We start from the raw sequence: 23,794 nt of genomic DNA on the forward strand, positions 1-23,794 counted from the left end.
AGCCAGATATTCCACAGTCTGAACTGCAAACCTGCCTTAGTTACCTATAACCACATGCGATTATTGGCATTGTGAAATTCTGTATATAGAAAACAGAGAAGAAACATCTTAATGTACAGCAGTGCTAAATACACCAAAATTAACCATTGGCAGAAAATCATGAGATGGTATAAGTGGGGTATTTATAGCATAAAAATATTATGAATAATGGTATTATTTGTATAAAGTTAGGAATTCTACAGATAATAAAAATGTCAGTTTGTTCTAAAACAACTTTGAAGGAAAATAATAAAGGCACCTCTTTGATGCCCAGACCAGCACACATAGAAACAATTTCACCCAGTCCCCCTAAAAAATAAACAAAAACAAAGCAACACATCCAGACACTAAACAACCTGTCACAAAGAATTTTAGTCTCTTCAAAAAGCTCTTTAAAAATCTTGCCTAGCGAAGGTGAACAGTAAAAAGGTGAAATGGGCACTATGCCCATTCTCTATCCAAACCAACGACTGCATATTTTTTCACTCACTCGATACTTTTTCTGGTCACTTCTTGTGTCCTCCCACCTGCTCCTGCCCAGACCTTGTTTAATAGCTGAGCTCTCTTGTCATGCATGGCCGTGATTCTAAAGGACCAAAGGCTCAAACAGAGGATATCAAGTACTTTCCTCCTACTAGCTGTTCAAGTCTTTTCAACTGTGAGGAGTTGATATCCAATATGTACTTTCACTACTACTGAAAAAATATTTTACCTTAAAGTAAAATAAAACCCAGAGTTGGGCAGCAGAGAGAAAAATCACGCTATTTTTTGCTATATGAGTCATCCATTTGATTCAATTTTTAATCTGAGAGCAGTACTACTCAAACTCAGCCCATGCAAAACAAGACACAGAAAATAACTTAATTGTTTCAAAAGAACACTTAATGTAGCTACCCAATTTTGAATTTTAAAAGTCCACTTCCTGAAGGCAGCTTTCCACTCTCTTGCAATAGTGTATCACTGTTCCATTGATATTTAAAATATGCAGTCTATTGTCAGAATGATGATTTTTTTCAAGGCAGAATGTGTGAGGCTGACATTGAAATATCCATTTCTTGTATTTCATCCTTCAAAAACCAGACTCACCTCAAGTTTCTACTTGAGAGCCATGACTCTCAGCTTCACCCATCCCTAGGTACTTGCTACACATGATCAACACCAGCCAAGAAAAACAGTAACAACCTAACCTCCTTGAGCTTGGCTTCTTCTAGGATTTCTCTATTAGGAAGTTCCATACATTTTCTTCATCTCAAAATACTTATTCTCAGGATAATACAAGCTCAATTTTCTTCCACATTGTTGAGTCTGCTCTTGATACAGATTGGCACTTTTTCAGTTCCCAAGTATCCCTAGGAGCTTCCTGTCTTACCCAAAACACGACAAAAATCTCCTCCATGGGCAGGCTTAAGAAAATGTCAAAACTGACAGTATGACTCAAGGATTTAAAAAAAAAAAAGTGCGGGGGGAGGAAGTTTTCATGCCTTATTAATACATATTAAAAAAACCTTCTTGTAATTACTGAGTTTTGTGCAGCACAAAGGATGAATTAAATATTGTTGCACAGTCTGCTAAGCAATTTTTATATCACCAAAACCGCAACATGCTACAATAAATTTTATTTGAAGACAATTTTTTTTGACAGATAAGAAGTTAATGCAGAACATTTTGAATGTTACTAATTTAAATCCAATAAATCACAAAAGCCTACCTTTTATCAAGAATTCATACTTTGGAAACAAAATTGGTTTTACAGATTGAAACACAACCACTTAAAATGTTTAAAGTTGCATACTTCATTTGTGCACATTTCAGCCCTTTGAAATAGATCATTTTTGTACTGCAGTCCTAACTGGCTGTTGTCAGTTCTACATATAAGCTTCCTGCTAACAATGCATATACGTCCTTTCAAGTGGTTAAATTGAGGATCCTGCTTTACAGTACTCACACTTAAAGCTGTTTCATGATTCCCAATATTAGTGCTAACATGAAAAAAAAAAAAAAAACAAAAGAAAAAAGAAACAAACAACAAAAATACCAAACCCCGAAACACCCCCTACAGAACAAATAAACCCCAGAAAACAGAATACATTAATAGCCCTTTCCCTTATTATTTATATTGCATTACTTATAAAAAAACCAAAAAAAACCCCACTAAACATTATCTCTTAAACTTTACATGATAATCAAGCAATAATAAACAAAAGAAATTAGTTTCTGAGCTTTAAGATACCTCTGTCAAATCTCAGATATTTAGAGAGAAGATCTGATTTCTGTTAGATGTGATTCTTTCAGCTAAACTCAAATCACAAAATACTTGGTAAAACACATTTATTTTTTGAGTCACAAGAGTCCTTCTCTTGAGGTTCTCGCTGAAAACTTCTCCACTTCATGAAATCAGGCTAAAGGTAGCTAGGAATCTGCCAGATGAGCAACAAAAACCTCCCCTTCTCCTCAAATAACAATGATCCATTTATTATTAGCTTTTCTCTCTTTTTCACCTTTAGTCAAAATGGTTTATCATTTTCTCTCTGATCAATACATTTTAAATGACCAAACTTTTGTCTAAGTACTTTCCCTCAGGCTAATCTTCACAAGTTCAACCTTTCCTTGAACACTCTATAGCAGTTATTTTCAACTAATTGAACTCAGAAATTTTTACTTTTAACTACAATATACATCAGTGAAATACAATGAAAAAGTGCATCTCTTTAAAGTTCATTTTAAAACCAGGACTGTGATGTGTTTCAGCAGCAGCAAAATATGGTTGCACAACTAAATTTCCAAGAGTATTAAAACAATTTCCTTTTTTTTTTTTTTGGTCAGTTATTCTCCAAGTTTTCTGAAATGGCACTGACCGTGTTCTCAGTACCCACCTTTTGCTAACACACTATCACATACTTGTAATTGTGGGTTTTTCAAAGAAGGTTTGCAAACCAAGGTGCATCAGATAAGCTTCAACCAGCGTATTCAGGGAAGGAAAGAGTAGCAGAAATGATAGGAAGAGTAAAGTGTCACCGGATTATATAAAACACTGCAGGTCATACCTAATTCTCATGACAGATGGTGACATTGTGATTGGCAGGTGGCAGTGCAATAGGGCCTCAGCATTTACAGAAGGTAATGGGAAACTTCACAGACCATTTGTGCTGAAGATGCTGGCCAAAGCTGGTGGAAAGCCATCAGCATCATGCACTGGAAAATTTCCACCACAGTCCATGCCAATAGCTCCAAACAATTCTTTTCAGAAGCCACTGGCAAAGAGGAATTATTTGGACACACCGGGCTCCTGACTACCAAAACAACCAGCACTGAACTGTGGGCCAAGTGGTGTGCTATGAAAGGCAAAGCATCCCTCCTGCCTTGGACACGAGAGATGCATCACCATCAAATCTTCACCTACATAATTAATTCTACTCTTGCTCTTAAAAAGATCACTGCTTGCTCCTTGCTTGCTAATTATAACGAAAATATTAAGATGTCAAACTATAATGAAAATATTAAGATGTTTATTTGGTCATTCAGACATTTTTGGTATTGACAGAACATTTTAGAGAAGAGGTAGTTCCTTCCTAAAGGGCTTTCAGTAACTTTAAAATCTAGCAAAGAGCACAGAAATTTCTTTATTATTTACTTTTGAGATAAGACTTTGAGATATCTTTGGTGTGGTTAAACAAGAAAAAAACCAAATCTACAGAATACCATCAAGGACTCCAATATCATCTATGCTTTCCACTCTACACCATGCTGAACCATAAATCAGTGAGCAGCATGATGTCCTGTTATAACAATTCCCCTAATAAATATTTCTATTTCACAATATACACTGAATTTTTATTCCAATCCCACAAGTTATTTCTATTTCTGTTATTTCCTTGTCACTATTATACAACCTTTAAAGTATAGCTTTTAGTATTTATAATCTTCACACATCTGTATTTAGAAACATTCATTTCTTTTCATAACCTACCTTGAGATTTTAAGTTTTTTCTTCTTTGCCTAACCATTTACTATAAGAGAGAAACAAGACTCAATCTGTCCCCAATTTCATGCAATTATCTTCCCTATATTAGACCTGATTAGCTGTTAAATCCAGTGATTTATATGCTCCCTTCTTTTTGAAAATGTTCAGTATAACTCCACTGTTTATGTATTTCAGATTTTACAATAAAATGTAGATAAAAAATTTGCAGAACAAATAGAGTGTTCTTAAGGTATTCCTAATGAGTCTCTGCTCAATTCATATGTGCTAGGCACAAACAAAATCTTGGAATTCTAAAGAAAACAGCAAATGTTTCTGAATTTCATGGAAAAATCCTGTAAATTACAAAATGAAAAAGATAACTCAGGGTCAAAAGATAGCAACAGAAAATTGTGAATTGCATGTATGTGATTGAAATATCTATAAAATGAAAAACTGCAAGTCGGATAACTTTTATCAACAGGAAAATCTAGAAATGGTAATAAAAGCAATCACTTAATTTTTTAAGTCACTGAAGGACTATACACAATAACATGGTATACTAAGACAAAGAATAATCTCATATCAAGGGTTTCTTAATACAGTATTCCAGTCTAAATAAATATATAATGATGTGAATTACTTACATAAAGTAGAGGGAACAACTATTTGCTCATCAGGGGAATCAAGCAGTGATATATTGTGTAAGTACCAAAAATATCACACATCTAAGTTCTGGACTCAAACTGTTCAGATCACTCAAATTATGTATTTCCATGTAAAAAACCTAAAAGGTAGCAGACAATAACACTGGAAAAATAATGCTGTTCTAATACATTCATTGACAGAAACTTGTGACAAAAAAGGTATTCTAAGACATGTCTCTTTTACCTGATAACTTTTATTTTCATAAAATTGTTTACTCACTATTCAAGTGGTAATCAGGGAGAAGAACTTGGCTGTCACCTCTAGCAGAAAAAAATCACTAATAATACTTCCTGTTTGCAAATTGCAGAGTGACTATTTTGAACAGACAGTCTAAGCAGAGCTCACTATTTTCATAGCTGTTCCTTTCACTCCTAAGCTAGCCATGTCCTGTGACCCACTTTCAACAAGATTGAGAAGGACTCTAGTAAAAAACAATACCAAGTTGTAAAAGCTGACAACTGGAATTGTCAGAAAAGGCCAAACCAACCACACACACACACACACAAAATCTATAGTTTGATATGCTTGAAAAAGAAAACAATAAATTTGTTTAGATTTTGACATAAGTAGTTCTAAACTACATTTAGAAAATGAAACCCAAAGTGTTTTCATTTAGTAGCAATGCTTTCAGAGGGAAAAGCTGGTACAACAGAATTACATTGATGCAGTCCAAGTAAGTCTGTTCTATATGTTTAAGGAAGTATTTTGAATTTTAACAATGTACTGTCATGCCATGTATATATAATGAAATTTTCACCCTGCTATTAGATCTATACTCACATCCATTAAGCAGGAACACATTTTTACAAACACTGTTCTTTCACACAAAGATCAAAGATTTCTCCAACATCCCTCTGTGAATCAGAAATCCAAACCACCTCTGCAATATTCTTCAGTTTTCATTGCAAGAAGGTGCAACACTAAGTTAAATTCAGTAAAATCCAGGGCCATGCACCAGTGACCTGCTGAGGTTTCGGTTCAACTTGGCTGTACATTGCAAGTGGGTTTGACTGAGCAGGCCTTATGTAAATGGATGGATTAAATAAAAGGCAGCCCTCATGTATTAATCCAAGGCCTGGGGTGTTTTCAGAGTAGGCTGGAGACAATCCCAGACACCTGGCTTTTGAAAGACCACGAAGGGAATATGCAAGGGGAGAAGGGGAGCGAAGGTCAGTAAAAGCAGCCTGAAATAAAATTTAACTAAATTCAAGCCTATTTTAAAGCATCTGGATCAGCAGCCTTGAAAGTTTCTTTATAGTTATCAGATGCTGAAATATTCTTTTCTATCTTAAGGATACAAAATGCTTTCCAAAGCAATTCATATTACATGCTTCAGGATTCAGCAAGAGGCACTACCTGGAAACATGATGTTTTTAACTATAGGTTCAGAATGCATTTTGCCTTGGCAGCTTCAATGTTTACAGTCTCTCTGGAAAAGTGTCAAAAGCCACTGTGCCATTCAAATTGAGAAGATGCAAATCTGAAGAGCACAAACTTGGCTATCAGATGGAAAAGCTACTGCTCTATAATCATGAACAACCAGGGGTTTAAGCTAGGCTGGGCAAATGAGAAAACATCAATATAATCAGCTATCCAATACTGTTTCATTCAACTGTCTCTTCTCTCTTCCCAACTACAGCCTAAAGTAGGTTCTCCAGAAACTGCCCATAAAAAAAAGTCAAGAGAAAATCAGTTCAATCTTATTCTTTCTTCTCTTTTTGGCTATTTGCTTTCTTTGTAATGTTTTTTTAGGTGCTTTTCCTGGAACTCAAGTAAATAGGAGCAGACAGAACAATTGCCTTTTCTTCTTTACATTATTTTTTTTGCCTCAAATTTATTATATTGCATACTTATCTATATGTTTCTCCATGTTACTTCCACAGAATTCATTTTCAGTTACTTACCCCTTTTTGATAAAATCCCGACTCCTCCTTTCTCCATATCCTTTTGCTGCTATCCTCTCACTTATTTTCCCACACATTCTCCATCTGATGCAGACACTTGCTCGCCTGCCTGGTTCTGCCCCCTGGCAGCTCTGGGAAGTGGCCAGTGGCCATCCCTGATGACCAACAAGCCATGCACCACCCTGGCAGTCCCACATCCACCCCAGCATCTGCTGCCTCCCACGTTCCTGACCCAAAGCTAACACCTCCAAAACCAAGGAAAGGATAAGTGAGAAGCTACTGCGAGGAGAGCAATAAAAGGAAGCTTTTGGAAGCCTATCAGAAGGATCTGGTGCACTGCCATCCATCAGCTGCCAGCCTGCCATGGGAAAAGGCTGCCACCTGGTGCCCACTCCACCCTCCTCTAGCGAGGTGCTTCTCTGCTCCTCTGCCTTTTCTGGCCATTGCTCTCCAGAAGGTCACCTACTTTTCTACTATGAGTCCTCAAAACTTAACATATTCCTATAATCTCTTAATCTCACACAAGTTTTAACAAACCTTGAAACATTTTCCAAATTATTAGATACTGAAAAGAAGAAAAGAAATGCCAGTAATGTCCCAAAGCCAATCCATACACCTAAACAAGTCACCAAGTAGGAAATGTCCACTTTCCTTCTCCAACAGGGACCCCATATAAATCAGCCTGATACTTCTTGCTCAATAATTAACTATACAGCAAGCCAGAATCCTCAAAGGATAGGACAAGAGGAAATAAAATCACTAGATCTTTGCTCTAGAAAACCTGTTAAAAAAATTAAGGATTTTCCCCATTACTTTGCTCTTGATCTCTACTACACTACACCGAGCTAAACAGTCATTTTATTTCCCATGGTGCTGCTCACAGCTACCCCAACACAAATGAAAGCAAAGGCAGCTATTTTCTGATTCTTTGAGGTAGATATTGAATACTTTCTTTTCTGTACAGGATACTTAAACTACATAAAATATAAGGATCATACTGAGTTTAAAGTAGAGTTTGTAGAGTTGGTGGGGTTGTTTTGTTGTTGGGGTTTTTTTTGTGGTTCTTTGATTTTTTTTGCTTGTTTTTGTTTTTTGCGGGGTGTGTGTTAATTTGCAGTGAATAAAAACCTTAAAGGGTGTGCCCTAACTGGCCAGAAGACCCTCTGAAACTGTCTCTGAGTTGGAGAAGAGATACTTCTCCTCATATTTGCCCTTTTCTTATTTAAAGCACCCAGCTGAAATTCAGCTTCATGAGATGTGAATGCTTTCTATTATTCTAGATTTTCACATCTCTGCTTTCCTTGTCAGTTCAGTGGCTGCAGCCTAGAAAATGAGCACAGGCTCCAACAATTGGCAACTTTCATCTTCTGAAACTGTTTAGTACTAAATACAATATTCATATGTCTGGGTGAAACGTAGTTAAAGGAACAAAAATAAAACCCTCCCTATTACTTACTGCAAAATGGAATTCATACTTCATTTGTCACATTGAATTGAATCACTTTTTATTTCAGGACTCCTTTCAATTTTAAGACAAAACATTTCCAAGTATTTATTTGCACTTGGAGTAGTTTTTGATGTAGAGCAGCTGGATATTTTGTGCTATTTCTATATCCATCTTCTAACTACAGCATCTTGAGTGATAATGGGACTATATTTGACTTGGTTTTATTATTACATTTGGGTTGCAAATGAACGTCAAGACATTGATGCCTAAAGAGTGCTGTTTTAAAATAAGGTTTAAAGTAGACTGGAAACAAAAAATAAATGCATAGATAACACTTTATTATCAGGAAAATTATTTTTCCTTTTTGTTTTGATAATTCAAATATTTTTACACTAGTTTCATTTGGGAAGGAAAAAAAAAAAGGCAAACCACCAAAAAAAGTTGTATTTTCCATACTGTTTGCCTAGAGATTAACTTATTGTTATTAGAGCTTACAACAGCCTTTCACTGAGGCCCCAGTATAATGCTATTTAACAAGCTGGCACATGCAAATAAAACAATTTCAAGATGCTACACAACTGTGCTCTGTTTTAAGCTTTTAATTCTGCATTATGCACATATTCACACTTACACATAGAGTATTGAGCTCTATAATTACCTGATACCTGCATGCATAAGCATTTATACACACACAATTATGCAGGTAATAATACTACAACAAACACATACTTGTTCTTAAAAGATACTTTTAAAATATGTGAGATCATTTTGGTATGATTGCTCTGGAAAAAAAAACAGCAACTGAAACAGAATTAAGAACTGTACCCTAATCATTGTTGCAAAATAGAAACCCTAGAAGGGAAAATGACAAGTTAAAGTTAGCAGGCATATCGTATGAGTTAAAAGAAATATCTACTTTTTTGAGTTTTATAGGGTAGGTAATTGGAAAAGCAGAGAAGTAACTGAAAATCCTATCCCTTAAAGATGAGGCAATTTCTTCCCAAGCTAAAGTACATATTCCTTTTTAAATGTAAATGTTTGAGTATCTCTCTTCTAGTTGTGAAGTCATTTATCCCTCCCAATCAGACCACAGAGTTTCAAAAAGACAAATATCATCAAGTAAAAGGCTGTTGACTGTTCAATTCCTTAAAAAGTGCCTTTCCCTATGCTCTGATTAGACATAATTTCCTGACCTATAGGCTGATGAAATGATGAGCAGCTCAGAGAGAGCCCTTTTATGGAGGAAACATATAAGAACCTTAAAATTAATAATACAGGTGAAATTTAATTTAGAACAACATTACTAGCAAGCAAGATTGTAAACCACTGCTAGCAAAAAATAAGCTGCTTAGGGTGGAAGTGAGAACAGAAGCTCTGCTCCCCGTCACTCCACTGCAGCTAATAACATGCCAGACTCTGCATTTGTCTCTTGCTTTAATGCTGTTCCCATAAGGAAATCCATAGGAAGAGCTGTCAGAAGATGCCTTGGCAGGGCAACTTTGTTAGAAATGGCAGCCAGACACATCCAAAAGATAGAAGATACAAGATATTGTTCAAAAAGTACTCATTAATCATTACAATACTCTCTAATAGGCAGCAATATTTGTGTGTAAATTATGAGATTTAACATGTGTATATTTGTTAAAACTGAAGTATTACTATTTTCACACAAACAGTTCCCAGTTATATCTTACAAAAGTTAGACCTTTAAAAGTAATTTTAAAATAAAAATTAAAAAGAGCTAAAAGTCAAACCAGGAAATACTAAGTTCACAAAAAAAAAAACCAGATCACTGATTTTTTCCAAATGATATAGAAGTTGCAAGTCCAATATAAAGCATTTTTATATATCTTCTTAATGCCATACATAACAAGCATAAGTGAAAACACTGCTTCAGTCACTTAAAGATTTACACACTCTATAATATGGTTGACTAATAAGATTCTATTATAGCTACTGATTGAATACTTCTAAGAGGGTTTCTTTTTTTTAACTTGGAATAAGATCAAAATACTTGCAGATTTCAGATTGCTATTAGACAGAATAATTATAGGCTAAACTAATTACAACTAAAGCAAAACCTGACTTACAACTAATTAAATTTTATTGCATGAAAATAAAGCATAGTCCTTATTTAACACAGGGCACAGCCATAAATGTTTACAAAGTCACCAGTCTGTGTATTTATTTCCAGTACAATGCCTAGATCACACTGACAAAGTTGGAATGTGCCATGATTTGGACACCAAATAGCTCACTTAATAAAGTAATTCATATACAAGACAATAAAAATCAGATCAACATTCCTAAAATTGTTGCTTATTTTGCCAGGAAGTAATTTTAAATGAGAAATTCTCCATTAAAATCCTATTTCATTTTCATGTAGTTCTTCATTGCAGTTTTACAACATGAATCAGGTTTAAATTTCAGGAGTAGATAAGTAACTTACAAGCTTAAGTTCAATTATCAAGGCTTAGAGCTAGATCCTTTTAAAAAGCCTATTCAGACCTATAAAAATGCTGACAGGCAGCTTCCACTGAATATGAAGTTAGATATTTCAGTTTAAAATCCCATTATTTAACTAGCTACTACATGGCAACAGTATTTTTAACTTTAGCAGAACATTAGCATGCTTGCACAAGCCTAAGTAAATAATCAATGCTTTAGCAGAACAGAGCAAAGCAAGAGGGTGTAGACATCAAGAAGGAAGGGTGAATATAATCTCAAAGAGCCGAGAAAGCAGAGTTTTAAAGAACCAGTGAAACCACCAGACACCAAAGTTAAGCAGGAACAGACTATACCTTTCTTCTGGTTTAAGTGACCCTTTCCAGAATGCTGAAAACTGTTTTCTCTTGTTACTATTACCAAGCTATTTCTGCTGAGACCATACCTCTGCTAATTTTTTCCTGCCCTTCTCCCTTTAGGAGCCAAGGGCACGACCACCATACTATTGGCTCAGGTGCTCATTGGTCTTCTCACAAAATCCTATAATTTTGAACAAATGTTGCATAATTCAGAGATCTTAACGTAAAGATTTCATTAAATAATAATAACAAAGCAGCAAATATCCTTCAAAAAGATAAAGATGATCTTAAATGCTAAGACAAAACTAAAGACAAACTAAACTGTCATGTGTTCCACGTGTAAAATGGCTGAAACTGTCCACCCCTTCAAATCATGCATATCAAATCATAAATATCTTTTATTTATATAAATGTTCTAGTCCACGGCAAGTATAAAAGCATCTTGACTTCCCCCCATCATGTAAAAGGTCTCATCAGACTGCTCAAACAGAAAACAGGAGGGAATGGGCTAGCACTTAAGCAACTTTATGAACAACCTAATTAGCCCTGGTTGGCAAAGATATCTCTAGTCTTTCCTTCTTTCTCCACATAGCTCATGCTGCAGGGCACTGTTTCTCCTCTCCACCAAGCCACCCGGACTCGCACACTATGCAAATCCAATGCCTTTGGAATCTTCTTCTGGCTCTCTGTTTATTTGAAAGTGACTAACAGGTTCAAAATTATCACAGGGGAACTGACACATACCTGGCATGACTGTGTAAATTGTTTCTTTAGAAAACTAAGCAAAAATCTTGAAAAATTATTCAAATAATTAAAAGCAAATAACAAAGCACACAAATAAAGAAAAAAAGAGTAGATGTTCGAAAAGCAAAATGTAATACAGAATGAAAAAAAAACCAAACAAAAAGAAGAATAAGGAAATAAACAACAGAAAAATATGAGAAGAAAAGCAATCACCCAAGTGCTTCAGTTACACCTGTTCATTGTGCATGCATATGCTTCTCATGTTTTATCACATTTCACTGAAAAAACATGCTGGTTTTATCTGAGCAGAAGAAAGGCATCTAACAATTGAATAAGCAGAGAAGTTAATAATGCAGATATTCTGAAACAATTTTATGCATCGATGCACTTGCATAACAATCTTTAAAATACAACCATGATCCCCTCCCTATTGAAGATTTTCATCAACTTGGTACAACTTAACTTATTTGCAATAGCTAGAAACCACAAGGGGCTTGCTACCTTAACTTCAATTTCCTAAAAAATGTTTACTTTCTTCCAGATGGCAAGATTAAATTACATAAACACTGTCAGCAAGTTGAATCCTCAAATGTATTCATTTCCAACACAGAAGCTTCAAAACCATCTATAATTTTGTTACTGATGTTTGGAAACAGCTGTAGCTGACATGGCTGCGTGTTGTATATGTCAGCGTTAAAGGATTAAATATTCTTAACCCCCGATGGAACAAACCTGCTCTATTAGCAAGGCACAGTGTAAGGTACATCCGAGACCACTGCTACAATAGGAGTGTCTTATTAGTTCACTGATAAACAAAAGAAGTCAAAGATAATGTATTTGGTCTTTTTCTGGAGGAATGCTGGGGAGAAAGCTGGATTTTCACATATACAGGTATTTTAAAATATTTTTTTAATCAAATGGTTTGTTGGACATTGAAGCTTACTTTCTAGCTACAAAAATATTTTTAGATAGCTTGATTTTTCTCAATTTCTTAAAATATTTTTTAAAGAATGTCATATGATTCTACAATCCAAAAAAATAAAAGAAACCTTTATGTTCCAGTTTTGTGTGGGTGTATGTAAGAGCAATTTATACAAATGATGTATAACCTTAGTAAATCCAAGTGTACTTGTGAACAATCTTCCTTGGGAAGGGTCCTTGATGTGACTGAACGCCCCACATTCATGACTGAAATCAAAACTGTGCTGATGTCTTCACCTAAGTCAGACAGGGCAAAGGCCAGCAATCAACTGCAAAGTTGTGTACTTGAGTTTTCTTGTTTTAGGGCTGAAGAATAGAGCAACAGCTTATGACCAGAAGTAAAAGGCTCAAGCATTGTGATAAAGCCAGCAAGGAAAGTACACACACTCCACAAAATTTATCCTTACTGAGCACATATAGAAGTCTCAAAGTCCTGTTCTATACACATTCCTGAGCCTACTATTTCCTGGCATTTTCACATTAAGGTGTGTAGGAGAGGATGTTTGTAAGTAACGTTGCAATTTCCTTGCCTAAACTTGTTTATAAAAACCTCTTTTATAAAATGTACCAGATCCTAAATTGTCCACACCAACAGGAGGCTTCTCTCCAGCCTGAATGGAAGCAGAGGTAGGTGCCACTGCTGTGGGAAAAAATGGGAAGCAGAAGAAAAAGCTGCATACAAGCAACATGATTTCTGGTACCTTCCTGGAAATATTGTGAACCCTTGCAAAAGAATGAGATGATAAATTAGGACTGCCCCAGAGAGTTCAGCATTTGAGCATATCACATGGAGAGCTTGAAGTAATACCAGAGATATTTTCCTGTTGCAGACAACACAAAATTTTTTTCTTTTAAGGTACGTTTTAAATTCAACATGCTTTTTCATTAGACATTCATGTCTTCCCCTTTTCCCCTCATTTTCAACTCAGTTTTGGCTATTGCAAGAAAAGCTCTCCGGCTTGTCTGCTTCTACCCTCCACTAAATACTTCCAACCCCTTTCAGAGAGCTGCATGATAGGGTGGAGTAAGAGACTCATCTTTTTCCCCATTTGAACTCCACAGGCATTGCCAATCCACCTAATTCCAAACCTAAATGAGATTTAAGATTTCATTTCCTCACTTTAACACATGGAAGATCCAGGTCGTTCCTTTTGTCCCATCAATTTCGGGTATGCTTTGGCAGCAAAGACGCTGAAAGCCGTATTCTGGGGCATTGAAATGAACATCGGCAGGAACAGACTGTTCCATCAATTTTGCTACCACTTTCCCACAGATGCAAGCTGTTCAGTGCCCTGCCATTGGGAGAAAGTTGTCCTGTGGCAAAATGCTATATACTGTATGATAAAAAAAAAAACCATCTTACTTGAAATTTTAGGGGTTTTTGCACATCTGACATACCACACCCCAACTGTAATGCACAGTAACAATTTGGAGGAAGATAAAAGAATAACAAAATGGTGGAACAGGCATCTGTAAAATTATTCTTTTTTCTTGTAAATGTTTACATACATGCATGCTATATGAACAAGTAAGACATTTTTTTAGTAGCACAATACTTTAAAAAGAATAGGCTGGTGAATTAAAAGACTAGCTTTGTTTCTTTTCAAATCCACTATATCCCCATATCTTACGTATTTCTGCAATCTAAGGTAAAAAATGATGTTTGCACAAAGTATTTTGAAACAGAAAAATGTAGACTCTGCAGAAGGCACAGGCAACCTGATTTACAAAAAAACCAACACATAACATGACCCCTGTATCAAAGTTAGAGCAGATGCACAATTGCAAGGTCACTCTCCCGTCACTGTTCAGACTAGGTCAGCTGCTGAAGACATATTACTGCAAGCACACTTGCTGCTGTGACACAGACCCCACAGGCACAAGCCTACCTTCACACCAGACAGCTCAACTAAAATGTCTGCAGTGCTTAGGAAGGTCACAGCATCCTACAGTGACACCCCAATACCCACATATCTGTGGAATATTAATTTCAGTAGGCACAGAGTCTCACGGTCAGACTTTTGCTTTACCAGATCATCTAGCCAAACCTCGATTCCTCAGCTCAGGAGAAAGTCTTTTGGTTTCACTAAAATCATGGGGACTGAGCTGCATCATTTTGATTCACATGGATGTCAGCACATTCAATTATCTGGTCCTCAAATGTGGTGAAGTAAGTCTGTAAAGCCATCCCATATAATTGCTTGGCATCAGTACCAGAACAGTATGGCTTCTCCTACTGCCCACTGCATTTGTTAACCCCACACCGACTGAGCAAGCTTTAATCTGTCCTGAACACACAAACTCCTTGTGCAACAGCAGTAAGGAACTCCAGCTCTTGGGAGTTCATTGTGCAGAACACAAAACCCCTCTAGGCAAAGTCCAAAACAATAAATAATGACAACAGATAAACAGGGTCACTAGGTATCATGTGTTTTCAGGGAATAAAATATTACATTAAATATTTCAGTAAAGCTAAACACTAAAAAACTCTCTAGTCAGACAGATGTTTTGTTCACTACTTCAAAATAAGAAAGGCACATGGAAATTGGAAAGCTGCTTAAAATGACCCTAAAAAGTGGAGAAAGTAGGAAGGATTAAAATCCAGCTGGCACTGAGTCAGAGTAGTCTACAAAAGTTAAACTAAAAGAGCCACAAAATATTCTAGCCATCCTTATGGACCAATCAAAGCCAGCCATCTCAGTCCACAAATTGTAAATGATGAGCTGACAGCAAAAGAAAGAAAGGACATCTCTTAAAACCAAAATTCAATCTTTTCTTTTCTGGAGGACAATGTATTCATTCCAGGGCCTTCTTAACAATGACCCGCAGACCAAGCAGCAGGCAAAGACGTGGTTCATGATTCACAGTTCGCTATGAGAATCACCAGATTCTCTTTCTAAAGACAGCTTAAAAATATCTTACTTCCCTAACCTTACTTTTCCACGTTGATCCAAGGACATTGGATCAGAGGAAAGGTGACGGATGAAACATTCTCTATTCAAGTAAATGGTCCTTAATCTCACAAAGCACAAGCGACTTTGGAGTCTAAACGTTTTACACACTACTTGAGTACGACTTTTTCATCTCAGTTGTCATCTGATCACTTTCTAAACATACAATGAAAACATCACCTTATTGGGAATTCTCTAGAGATGTTTTCCCCCTTTGGAATAATAATCCTGTTTGGTGAGCTGCATCCTCTACCCTGTGACTTTTCAACAGACGCAGCGTACAGACCTGAAGAGGCCAAGACTGCACACCATCTTCCCTCCTGCTGCTCCAGGAGCGTGCAGCCAGGGGCTCAGCCACCTCCACCCAGCACAGCTCAGCTCACACTGTTTGAAACCAAGTTAACATGAACTACTCCAGTGTGTAAACTGGTAAGGGCAAAAACACATTAGGTCTCAACAATATATACCTAGATTGGAACACTCAGACAGGATGAAACAGAAAAATGCCAGAATAATCATTGTCTGGTCTTCTTTTAAAAAGGCTATTTGGACTGGTTCACGTGTGAAACACACTATTCTATGTCACCATCTTTTCTTTTAATGCTCCCTTCTAGAGAAGCATGGTCAAGCTCCAAATACTGTGAGTATCTTTATCTTTCAAATACTTCTTTTTCTTGATAACTACCTCACCTCTGAGAAAACATCAAAATTCTCCTAAGTAGAGAAGTAAGCTTGTGATCCAAAAAGGTAACCCAAATCCTATAAGGTCTTTACCAGACTATAGGATTTGGTAAAATATGTTCATATTGCTGTTAATGCATATTTATATACTCTTGAGAAAATGGAATAAGATAATTTTCTACTCATTTTAACTGTGATCTATACAAATCTGTGAAGTCAACTACCTAATAACAGCTCTGTAACACCAAAACAACAGACTTCTACTATCCAAGTTAAAGTATCAGTGTCTAGATATAAAACATTTCTCCTCAATGACTTCTTCATCTTTGATTCACAGTTTTACAGGGTAAGGTGCAGCTAAGAAAAAAAAAACAGCCAATCTGCATTCACAAGGCATACTGAACACCATCAGGGGAATATTTTTGAGGCCACTTAATTTAAGGCCATGCCTGTGCTACCATGTACACTTTAGAACAATCACTGTTTTCACTGATGGCAGCAGCAAGGAATTGATAGTACTAAAATATGTGAGCTGCTGTGCCTGTCACCTAAAATTATTAAAAACATGGTTAGTCAAGACCTTGTTTCTTTGTATATACCCAGCAAAGTTTTGCAAAGAAATTTAATCACACTGGAACTGGGAAGAAAAAGCGGTGATGATTTTCAAATGGCCATATTTGAGGGCAGGCAGCTCAAAACCACAGCTTGACACACTTCACTTGATACAGAAGTATAGGCTTCCAAAAAACTGTAAGACAAATTAATGCAGCAAGTCAAAATTAAGGTCAAGCCAAAAATAAGCCCATAAAGAAGATGAACCACTCTCCATGCCACCTAAGGAGGAATCAGGATATATGAGGGCCCTGCTCCTCAGTTCTTGTGGTCCTACAAGCAAATTGTCTTTCATTGCCACAGTGCCCAGGTCTGTAAAAAAAAGGGTAACTCCACAGGTTTTGTGACATGTAATAAACTCCACTCATAACTTCTATTCATAAACAACTGAAAAGGGTTTGGAGTGTCAGCTGTGTTTCAACCAGTACTGACAGCAGTTCTGTTCCCACTGGGGGGACAAGCATGCAAGTGATTAGAAGGCAGGATCAGGCACCCATGCACACAGGAATAATCTGCTGAATTACATCAGAAACACTGTGCCATTTACAGCATGAGAAGATTTTTTTTTTAATCCATTATATTTAATTTTGGAATTATTTACTTTGCCACATGATTTTCTTGTATTTCTTCCCTTTGCATGTGCAAAACTAGTCCCTTGTGGACCACAATCTGACCCAAAGGCCAAACTGGTAATTGTTTCTCTAGAGAAAAACAAAAGTCTAATCCAAAAAGGCACACAAGCCTTTGGCTTCAGATTTGGACTAGGAAAGTGGTAACAACCCTTATAAGCAGAAAGTGGTCATGTTTTTCCATCCTAGTTTTTCAGTATCTATGCATTCATGTTGTAGGTACGTGTTTTAATACCATATAATCTCTTTTAAAAGTGCATTTCCAGACCTGCTAGCAATTTCAGCTTCAGCTACCAATTCCTTCCTCTTGCACGCCAGCTCTAGCAACTGTACTGCAGCAAGAGACACTTCACAAATGGAGCTAGCAAAGACTAACTCAAAAAAGGGAAAAGGAAGATTAACTTCAGGGGAAAAAATATATATATCTGTGTGTGTGTATATATATATATATATGTATGCATGTATGTATGTATCTATGTGTCTCTTTAAGACAGATAAATTCTGGCTCAGCCCAAAGGCATACCAACTCTCACGTCAGCACCAGGAATGAAGGAAAAGGACACTTCTGGAAGATTAAAAGAAGCTGTAAGTTTTCCTGTTCTCAGATGCATGCCCTAAGCATCAGGCTGCAATGACACATCCCCTCTTCTTTGCCCTCTTCTGATCCAATGAATCTGTTGTTCATGGGTAACAGAACAGACCCAACAGGAAAAATAAAAGCATCAGCATCATAACCTATAGCTAAGTGATGATGACCTTCTCCAGGAAACTGAATTGTGCTGCCTCCAAACAGCAAGGCTGCACAAGGCATAACCATAAGTCCATCACAGAATGCAGAATTACCTGCTGTCACATCAGCTGGTACTAAAGGGGAGGGTTAAAGTGTGAAAACCCCTATGATCCCTTTATATATCCATGTCTGGAAAGAGAAATAGGTAGGCAGAGGCAAAAGCTATATAAATAGCTGCATCTCCTCTCTTTCAGGTTTGTTTCTCAGACAAAGCAATCAATTCCGGTTAGTCTTTCCTTGAAAACTTCTAAAAGCACAAACCACCAACATAAGCACTGATAGTACTGACACTAAAGACAACGTCTGCTATTTCAAAAAATTCAAATACCAAAGTTCATAGGCTAAAGAAATCGGTCCTGCTACATCCTCTGTAAACAAGTGGTGATTGCTGTGACGTCCCACCTGCTGCTGAAGAATTAATGTAATTTGAATACAGAGCAAGGGAAGCATAGAATCACTTATCACAGAATGGCTTGTGTGGGAAGGAAACATAAAAGGACTTCCAGTACCAACCCACTTGTGATTGACAGAGACACCTTCTACTATACCTGGTTGCTCAGAGCTGTATCATCCAGACTGGCCCTAAAGACTTCCAGGGATGGGGCATACATAACTTCCCTGGGCAATCTGTTCAGGTGTGTTGCCACCCCCACAGTAAAGAATTTCTTCCTATCATCCAGTCTCAACCTACTCCCTTTCAGTTTGAAGCCATTCCTCCTTGCCCTGTCACAACATGCTCTTGTAAAAAGTCCCTCTCCAACTGCCCTGCAAGACCCCTTCAGGTACTGGAAGGTGACAATTAGGTCACCCCAAAGCCTTCTTTCCTGGCTGAACAATCCCAATTCTCTCAGCTTTCCTCACAGGAAAGGTGGCCCATCTCTCTGATGACCTTGGTGATCCTCCCCTGTGGACTCTCAGTATTACTGCTTTTCCTTTTTATAAAATGGTGGTTTTGGGAAAAAACAACCCCACCAAGTAACCATGTGGTCCTACTAGATGGATGCACATAGAGTTATTGGAGGGGGGAAGAAAAAAGGCAGTCTTGTATTTCAATTTCCTCTCTTTCATTTATGGTTTCTCTTGGTTATGTTAGTCCCAAAGGTTTTCTGCTGTGATGCTGAGCATGAAACAGAGTAAAAAACAGACATTGCAAACTGGGACCTACTTTCCTCCTGTAGGTGTTTCTAATTTAATAAGTATGGAAAATGTAGGTGGTGTGCTACTCCCTTTTTAAAAACAAACTAAAAATGCAGTCCTAGCCTTATATTCCAGCCCTACACCTACCACTATGTGTGGCTGTCTGTTGAACTGAGTCAGTGCTACTACCAACCTGGCAAAAAATAAATTAAAATTATAAAAATTGACAATTAAGCATTCAAAATCGCTTTGAACTATATGGCTGCTCTGAGTTCACTATACAGATAAGCAAACAGCTGAGTTTACAACAATGGAGAGGGCAACAGAGAGGACAGGATGCAAGATGACAACTTTTTATTTCTAAAGGATGCACTGACAGCTTATAAAAACTTCACATGTTAATCAAACCACCACCTTACTCTTTTCAAAGACAGTTATGAACCACTACAGAGGAGATGAAAGAACAAGCAGCTCCTGCGCTTGTCGCCCAAAAATCGTATAACCCATCTTGTGCAAGCTGAAATTGATATCTAACAGTCATTTTCAGCCATCAGGGAGGAACGCAACAGGGCTGAGTGAAGCAGTTATGTGAATGGCGCAGGAGAGCAGGAAGAAGAAATATTAAGACCAAGCTTTTAGAAACCCTGGTACTTTTGATTGGTAGGCTATGAAATTAAACTAAATATATTGGTAACATTATGAGAGGGAAAAAAGTCCACATCTACTGCCTATTTAGATTTTTGAATATATCAGTGAGCTAAAACAGTTTTAACAGTTATATGCAGTTAATCCAATTTTTGCACATTTTCTAATTTAAAATTATTTGATTTGCATTTAACAAAAATATTCAAAATATCAGAAGATACAGTGCTTATATGTTTACAAGGAAATAAAGCTTATATATAAAGCTTTTTCCCCTGAAAAAGTATCAATGCATATTAAAAACATGAAACCTTCTACATATTTGAAGCAACATTTGCTTCTAATACGCAGTTCCTGTATGTTAATGTAGAAGTCAAGGTCCTATTTTAACCTGGGGACAATACTCAACCTACAAATCATTGATGAAGCAGTTTTCAAACATCCATAATGTTATTTCAGTTATAATATTTAAAATCTTAATTTAAAATTATTATTAAAAATAACACCTGAAAACACTTTAGTTCCAGTCAAAGAAACCCTTAGCTTCCGCTCTATTTTTCCATGCTTTCATAGCTGTTGCTGCAGTTTTGGTCGAGGCAGCACGGATGAGATGCCGTCTGTTTAGCTTAAATCACCAAAGTGAGACTGCGCTTCAGGCACCAACAGCAGAGACACTGCAGGAAGTGCCCGGCTTTCAAAGCAGTGGGGACAAGGTCACCACATGCCTCAGACCTTCACAAAGATGGCCCCTTTGGGTGCCTAATCCCAGGCACACCAGATCCCTTACAGGCTGCTCATTCCTTTTCCTCCATGGAGTGGGTGTGACACTGAAGCACTGCCAAGAAGGTGCTGCACAGAAACCTCCTTTGGTTTTCATTCAGTCTCTTGGGCTCACTGAACTACAGCCCGCACGGGATTGTGAGTGGGTTAACAACAGCTCAATGTGATATCTGGCGATCTAGCTTTCATTTAGGCTAGATGTAAGCAAAGCCTCTTCACAAACAAAAAGTGATGGGTTAGTGGACTTTATTATTTTTTTCATTAATATTTTTAAAAAAAGCATTGTGACTTGCTCCTCTTGTATATTCTTTAACCAACCACAAGAAAAGAAAAACTTTTAAAAACCCCTACAGATTTGATTCTCATAATAAATCAGTTAATACCATCTTTAATCTAGTTTCAAAAGAAAAACCTTAACAAAAAAGCTGTTAATCTGGTTTTCTTGCATGATATTGCCCATAAACAGCTAGCTGTTTTGCACTTATTATAAACCAGTAAACTTAAATTCTGTCAGGTTAGCAGTATGTAATAATTAGCAGGTGCATAGACTAAAATGAAGCTAGTTTTCACTTAATATCTAAATTAATTGCATCAAGTTTCTAATGCAGGAAAATGTACTGCACCTAACAATGATTCTAACACGGAGAGTCCTCTTTATGCTTGCGCACTCCCACAAATCCTCTTGTTAACAGGAACAATCTTACACAAGCAGGGTGGAAAAAATATTGCTTCTACATCAGGTTATAAAACACTAACATTTTTTTATTTAAACTGATTAAAACACAAATATGATGATTTTACTTCTGAGCCTGATAAACAATTATTTTTGGAAGATTAGTAATAAAATTACCATTGGCAACCCTGAATTCAGGTGTGACTACTGAATAGTAAATTCCACACCCCCAAGAAGGACTGCAAGGAGTGCAACCAAAAGGCTTGGAATCACACAATTTAAGTTGGAAAAGACTTCTGGAGGCCGTTGTGTCCAAAACCATGCTTAAAGCCCATATAATTAAATCAGGTCTGTGCTAGTAACAAGTCTTACCCTCGAAATTAGGAAGCTGAAAGCCAAGTGCTTAATGGGAATGGTCCCCAGAATAAATATATCTCTGATCTTAACTGCTAAACCATGTTTGGGAGTCCCATGAATGGTACAGATCAAAATGCCATGAGGGAGCTCTTTAGGAACAAAAACCATAGATGATGGTGTCCCAGCACGTGGGAAAGCGACAGCGCTGAGTTTAACAGGGCAGCACAGGCGTAACCTCGCTGTGCCCCCTTTCGGACAAGCGCGCTCCTTTGTGTGGCTCAGCAAATAAACAGTTATTGGATTTGCTTGTTCCAAATGCTGGGAACGGGGATGGAAATCATCCTAAACACATTTAACAATAAGGTTTGACTGAGGACCAAAGTGCAGTCAGCCCATTCTGTTCTTTATGGGCTCTCCATAAAAACTAAGCAGTTCATCAACTCATTTCTAGTCAAGTATTTACCAGAAAAAGAACACAAAGCAAAGGTAGATTTATATCAAAGGTTACAGGCAGAGTGTGTAATCCCGTATCAATGAAAAAAAAGAAGAAAACGCATGCTGATTATTCTCAGACTTTCCTCTGAAAGCAATGAGCCTAAGCCTATAGAGCACTGATCACTGGGACAATGCCTATTCACTACACAATCTCATTGAAGTCCCTGAAACAACCAACTGAACAGATTATTTAGAGGTTTTCAAAACTGGACTCAATACCACCCAATTTCCTATTTCTATCCTAAACTCACGTTTAAGAATTCAGAAGATGAGTTCAAGAAAATCTGTATGCCCTATGGCTCACTTGATAAAAATCTAATTTACAAGAGGAAAAATCTAAAGTACTCACAGGTTATTAAAAAATTAAATAGCCTTTTCTTCTGCACTTTCTTTGAAAAGTAAGGCTTTCAAATGAAAAATCAAGATTATTCTACTGGCATTTTAACCCTACCCAAATTAAAAAAAAAAAATCTGATATAACAATAATTACAGCTAAGCAACCAGCAGTAAATTTTGTATCAAATAAGCAAATACAAAATATTCTGCCCTAGATCCTTGAATGAATTTTAATGAGTGCCGCCATTTTGATTGAATGAATATTTTATTTTGGACCTCAGGAATTCTACCTCCTGATGACGACAAATTATGGGGAGAACACAGGAAACATTTCTACTCACATGCCTTTTTTTAATTACAATATTTAAAATCTCAAACAATGCTAAAACATCTTATTTAAAGAGAAAAGCTTATGTAAAACCCCAGATATATTACATTTCTGTTACTGATCTGCACTGATTAAGTAAGGGCTGACTTATGCAGCTAATATTAAATTTAGAAATTAAATACATGTCCATATTATATGCAGCCTAGCTGGAATTCACTAGATTAAACATACTAATTAATTTGGTCATGGTGTGCTTTGTATTATAATTCAGCATTTATTTATGAGGCCACATATTCAGTTTACTGAATTTAATGTCTGCACTGTTCTTAAACATATCATTAGAAGTGCTAACATTATATATCATTAACCCTGTATCAATCCACAATTAACATGAAATTATCAAAAAAATAATAAGAGCAGCTATGCATTTTTAAGCTACTTAAAACATTTCTAAATGTAATTATAACGATTTCATGCTACGTAAGAGCTGATATTTCATTTTCATGCTAAGATACTCTTCATTTAAGAAAGAAAATAAAACCCCAGCTTTTCTAATCACTTATTACTTCCAGATTTCCTGTAGAGCACAGTCATTCATAGCTGTATTTCTAAGTTGCCATACCTTTAGATAGATTGGATTACTAGGTGGGTCTTTTTTCATACTCTCAAGACACAAATGACTGGAAAACTTCCTGATAAGTGCTGAGCATTTCTGCTCCCAGCACTCACTGAGATGTCACTGTGCACTTCAGACCCTAAGTTTTTTTTATGCGTCCCAACACACCAGCCTGTGCTGGA

General features: G+C 36.8%; 1 protein-coding gene across 18 annotated transcripts in view; it reads right to left on the reverse strand.

Annotated features, from left to right (window-relative positions):
* TENM3 (teneurin transmembrane protein 3) overlaps positions 1-23,794 on the reverse strand; it is a 1,290,863-nt gene that overhangs the window by 376,260 nt on the left and 890,809 nt on the right. The gene's annotated exons all lie outside the window — the stretch shown is intronic.

The sequence above is a fragment of the Melozone crissalis genome, unplaced genomic scaffold (genome assembly GCF_028551555.1).
Source record: "Melozone crissalis strain CALT ecotype California unplaced genomic scaffold, PUWL_Pcris_2 ptg000006l_1, whole genome shotgun sequence".
NCBI classification, from domain to species: domain Eukaryota; kingdom Metazoa; phylum Chordata; class Aves; order Passeriformes; family Passerellidae; genus Melozone; species Melozone crissalis.